This window comes from Jaculus jaculus, chromosome 6, assembly GCF_020740685.1.
Source record: "Jaculus jaculus isolate mJacJac1 chromosome 6, mJacJac1.mat.Y.cur, whole genome shotgun sequence".
Classification (NCBI taxonomy): Eukaryota; Metazoa; Chordata; class Mammalia; order Rodentia; family Dipodidae; genus Jaculus; species Jaculus jaculus.
This window is the reverse complement of record NC_059107.1, coordinates 43824869-43830850: the sequence shown is the minus strand read 5'-3', so window position 1 is coordinate 43830850 and position 5982 is coordinate 43824869.

Sequence of the window (5982 nt, the reverse complement as noted above, 5' to 3'; positions counted from 1 at the left end):
TGGGCATGCCAGGTAGTTCATCCCTTTCGATGGGCATTTGAGTGTTTCCAATGTTTGGCTAACCAGTAGAACTACAAGGAACATTTGTGTATGGCCTTTGTTGACCTGTTGAAGATAAACGCAGAAGATAGCTAGATTGAGTTTTACATACATCTATATATTTTGCCATGAAGGCTCTCCAGGCAGGGGTAACAAGCAGTTTCTTCTTCAATGGAAGAGTCAGGTGGTAGGTACAGACCTCCTAACCACAGACCCCACAGCTCCTCTGGCTGCCCAGGCGGCTGGCCAGAGCTAAGCTTGCCTCAGCAGCGGCTTGCTGCATAGAGCCCGGCTGCAGGAACGCCAACCACCTGCGCCCCAAGCCAGCCCCACTTGAACTTGTCAACCAGTAAATGCAATTTTGGAGACTGCAGTAGGGAGACGCCTCATATATTCGTGCCTGGGGTGGCGTGATGGGCCCTTGAGGCCTGTTCTTATTTCTGTCACGGACAATGTGTGAGCCTTCCTGGAGAGCAGGCTGCACATAGGGTGGATTGCACTCTCACCACCTTCATGATATGGTGGGACAAAAAGCCAGAGGGCTGGAGAGATGGCTTAGTGGTTAAGCACTTGCCTGTGAAGCCTAAGGACCCCAGTTCAAGGCTTGATTCCCCAGGACCCACGTTAGCCAGATGCACAGGTGGTACAGGCATCTGGAGTTCATTTGCAGTCACTGGGGGCCCTGATGTGCCCATTCTCTCTCTCTTTCTGCCTCTTTCTCTCTCTGTCACTCTCAAATAAATAAATAAAAATAATTAATTAATTAAAAAGCTAGGATCCCACCTTAACAATGAATCTGTGGTGGCGCACACCTTTAATACCAATACTAGGGAGGCAGAGGTAGGAGGATCGCTGTGAGTTCAAAGCTACCCTGAGACTACATAGTAAATTCTAGGTCAGCCTAGGCTACAGTGAGACCTTACCTTGAAAAAACTTAAAAGAAAAAAAAGAAAAGAAAGGAAAACAATGAACCTGGATGAGTCTGGTTCCCCTGGTGGTAAAGCTTTTTGCCTCTCCCCCCAGCTTTGGAAGGTGGCCCGTCACTTGTCCTCAGCATTGTTGGACAGAGAGCTTTCTCCCCACCCCTTTTATGAAATTTTAATGGAAATTCTCCAAGCTGAAGGGAAATGATATCTGATGAATTTTTAGGGAGAAAAATGGTAAATATCTGTATAAGCAAGAAAGACTAATTTTATTCTTCTCAGAAAGTTATCCCACTGTCTAAGAAGATTTGGTTTTCTGTGTGTGGCTTGGTCTTACTCTCTCCCAGGCTGACCTGGAACTTGCTTTGTAGCTGTGGCTGATTGCAAACTCATGGCAATCCTTCTGCCTCAGACTCATGAGTTTTAGGTTTAAAGACCTGAGCCACCATGCTGTCTCAGTCTTAAGAGAATGGGCTTAGATAAAATATATATGATATTTTAAATTATAAAATAAAAATATATTAAATTAAAATATATATTTCTTTACCAGAAAGGCTAGTGGGAAGTGGGATTAAAGGAGCCCACATGGTTACAAATGTAATGCATTTTACCTGACCTAGTACAGTGTTAGCTCATGCATAGACTGGGTAAGATCTGCATATCTTAAAAAAATCAAAAATTAAATTTTTTCATATTTGCTTATATTTGTTCTGTGTAGTCTATATCTGTATATCTGTCTGTCATCTATCTATCTATCTATCTATCTATCTATCTATCTATCTATCTATCTATCTATCTATCATCTATTCCTAGAGGAGGAACCACTATAAAAATATACCAAAAGCCCAAAGTGCATAAATTCATTATTATACCTTATGAAAACTAGATGACAGCATTATAAGAAAAATACACTGCATCCCTCATGAACACAGGATGAGAGAGAGTAAATCAATTGAATTTCTCAAGTTCAAGGACTGCTTGGTTAGATCGTGGCAGGAAGAACATTGATACTGGAGCTGGGACGAACTAAGTCATATGTATGAATTATTAGATATGGCACGCACTTTGTAAGGAACCCCCTCCTGTAGCTTGAACTTCATTATGTGTATGCCAAAGCTCTTACAATTTAAGGTGTAAAGATTTTTATGTATGTGTGTTTGGTTCTTTGAAAGCTGTTATGTAGGCCAGGCTAGCTTCAAAACACAATTCTGCCACCTCAGTTTTTTTTTTCCCCCCTCTTTCATGAAATTTTGATGGAAATTCTGAGAGCTTTTGCTCCTCTTGAGGACATGGTCTGTCTATGCCCTCTGGTTCCCACCTGCCACACCTCAGACACTGACAGGTAGCCTTGGAGCCATCTTTTCTGCAATATTTCTACATTCTGTGATGTCCAGAGGCCTGAGTGCCACCCACGAAGAACAGGCAGGACTCCCCTGTCCTTAGACCTGGCCTGGCATTTCTGTGAGTGCAGATGCCATTGACATAGGGTTTTGGCTCAGTGGCTCCAAGGCTGCTAGAGCCCATGGCATAGGCAGAAAGGGAACTCAGGGACTTTTTCAAGTGGCAGGATCTGGGACTGGGGAGATAGCAGGAAGAGTGCTTGCTGCTCCAGCATGAGGCCTTGAGCTCACAGCCCCGCAGTCACGTACAGTGCCCGGCACGGTGGCACATGCCTTTGTCCGAGCACTGGGGAGGCAGACGTAGGAGTCTCACTATGAGTTGAGGCCTGGAACTACAGAGTGAATTCCAGGTCAGTCTAGGCTAGAGTGAGAACCTACCTTGAAAAAACCAAAACAAGCCAAACCAAAACAAACAAACAAACAATCCAGGTGGGCATGGTGCTGTACGGCTTTAATCGAGCATTTGGGAGGCAGAGGTAGGAAGATCACTGTGAGTTCAAGACCACTCTGAGACTACATAATGAATTCCAGGTCAGCCTGGACCAGAGTGAGACCCTACCTCAGAAAAATACACACACACACACAACATGGTGGAGAAGCAATAAAGGAAGATATTCATTATCACCTTTGGCTTCCACACGAGACACACACACATACAGAGGCACATCTGTGTGCCCACACACACATATACATACATACCACACACACATACACATAAAAAAATAGGATGCGTTCTTCTTCTTCTTATTATTATTATTATTTTGAGCTCTAGCTCAGGCTGACCTGGAATTCACTATGTAGTCTCAGGGTGGCCTCCAACTCATGATGATCCTCCTATCTCTGCCTCCTGAGTGCTGGGATTAAAGGCACCACCACGCCCAGCTCACTAAAATGTTTTTAAATGGCAGATTCTTCCTCTCCATTCCAACTCTAGCTCAGCCCATGTTCCCTCTCTGGCCAGGGGCTCAATCCTCATGAGCAAGTGCTGAAATTGAAATGGGACACAGGGAACAAAAGATGATAGGTTCTCATGCCCCTGGTCTATAAAACCTGTTACCCATCAGAAGTCTCTTCCTCCCTGTGTGAGCCATGTATATGCTATGTCTGCTCTTTATCCCTTACCTTATTATACAAGAGAGAAAATCCCATCAGGAATAGGACATTCCAAGAGTCTTCAGGGAAAAATTCTGCATCTTACAAGGGCATTCCCTTATGACATGAGGAAGAGATTTTCGGAACACCATCTGGGGCTGGAGAGCTAGTTCAGAAAATCAAAGTTCTTCCCATGTAAGCATGAGGGCCTGAGAAGGCCAGAGGCCCCCTGACGTTGAGTCCCCAGCACCTACAAACAGCTGGTATGCCACACATGTTTGTAACTCCCCAGTGCTGTGGGGAGTGGAGACTGGAGAATTCTTGGGGCTTATGAGAATAGCAAGCTGTGGAATCAGTGAGAACCTGTCTTAAGAAAACTGGTGGATTGGGGGCTGGCGAGATGGCTCAGTGGTTAAGGTGCTTTCCTATAATTCCTAGCATCCTGGGTTCGATTCCCCAGTACTCACGTAAAGCCAGATGCACAAAGTGGTGCATGTATCTGGAGTTGGGTTGCATTGACTAGAGGCCTTGGTACGCCCATTCTCTCTCTTTCTCCCCTTGCAAATAAATAAATAAAGTATTTTTAAAAAGAAAATAGGTGGATGGATGAGTGATAGAGGGGCACCCAGTGTTCTCTTCTGGCCTCCACACACATGTGCATGTGGTATGAGCATCTGCACACACATGTATACACCACACATACTATACACACATGCAAAAAACCCACCATCTTTATGAGGAACAGACCCCATCCCCAAACCTTTCAACGATCTGATGAAATGCCCACTCTTTTTCTCTACTGACAGAGCACCTGGTATCAGTGCCAGGGAAGGCATTTGGGCATGGGTGGGGAGGATAGGCGCTCAGGGGCAGCATGGCCTGGCTCTGGGAGTCCTAGGGGCTTCTCAACTTCTCTATCCACAGTTCAAGCTATGGCACATTGTGTGGCCAAAGGATGGTCTTGGATTCTGTGGTGGTTTGGTTCAGGTGTCCCCCATAAACTTAGGTGTTGTGAATGCTAGCTCCCCAGCTGATGGATATTTGGGAATTAATGCCTCCTGGAGGGAGTGTATTGTTGGGGGCGGGCTTATGGGCTTTATAGCCAGTTTCCCCATGCCAGTGTTTGGCACACCCTCCTGTTGCTGTAGTCCATCTTATGTTGGCCAGGGGGTGATGTCCACCCTCTGCTCATGCCATCGTTTTCCCCTGCCATCGTGGAGCTTCCCCTCGAGCCTGTAAGCCAAAATAAATCTCTTTTTCCCAGAAGCTACTCTTGGTTGGGTGATTTCTACTAGCAATGCGAACCGGACTGCAACAGATACAAAACAAGAATATATTATTTTTGTCCTTATTGTATCTTTTTTATGTTTTTGGTGCTAAGGACTGAATCTCCGTCCTTGTACATGCTAGGCAATCACTCTTCTACTTAACTATTCCCCCATCCTGACTGTGTCTTTTCAGTGGAGGTCATCATCTTTCCCATCGAGGGGTTTTGTCCTTAGATAACACAGGAGTCACTTGTGTCTTTAACTTAATACTTTATTTTATTTTTATTTTTTTAAAGGATAGGAAGGAGTGCTTTTTTTTTAAATTTATTTGAGAGCGACAGACACAGAGAGAAAGACAGATAGAGGGAGAGAGAGAGAATGGGCGCGCCAGGGCTTCCAGCCTCTGCAAACGAACTCCAGATGCGTGCGCCCCCTTGTGCATCTGGCTAACGTGGGACCTGGGGAACCGAGCCTCGAACCGCGGTCCTTAGGCTTCACAGGCAAGCGCTTAACCACTAAGCCATCTCTCCAGCCCAAGGAGTGCTTTTTATTTATTTATTTGAGAACAATGAGAGAGAGAATGGGTGCACCAGGGCCTCCAGCCACTGCAAACGAATTCCAGATGCATGCGCCCCCTTGTGCATCGGGCTAATGTGGGTCCTGGGGAATCGAGCCTCGAACCAGGGTCTTTAGGCTTCATAGGCAAGAGATCAACCACTAAGCTATCTCCAGCCCTAATACTTTATTTTTTATAACAGATATTTTCATAAGAAGGACAGAGAGTGAGAGATGAACTAAACAAGCCATGAGAAAGGAGAAATGAAGGCTGAGAAATTTCCCTTTGGGAGGGGAAGTGAAATTCCTTCTCAGGATGCACCGGGTTCCCAGCCCCACAGGAGCCTCAGGGAGCAAGGTGGCTGCCAGGAGCTGGGCACTTCCTCCCAGGAGCCTTGTTCATAAGCTGGCCTCTTTGTGTGAGGGGGGGCAGCCTACTCTGAGAAGACCTACTGGTGCCATCCAAGCTCCATCCAGTGAGACTCAGGAGCCAATGGCACTGCCTACCAGGGCAAAATAATTCAAAAGATGGCAGCTGGGTCACCCACTCCAGGTCTCAGCCCAGCCCAGCCCAAGAACCAGCAGCGGAGTGATAGCAGGAGTCCTTGGTCCCCTGGCATCCTCTGTGAGTGCCCGGGGCCCTGGAGACGCCTCCCTGAAACAAGGTGTCCCCACGAATGGGGTCTACAGCAGAGTTTGCAGGAG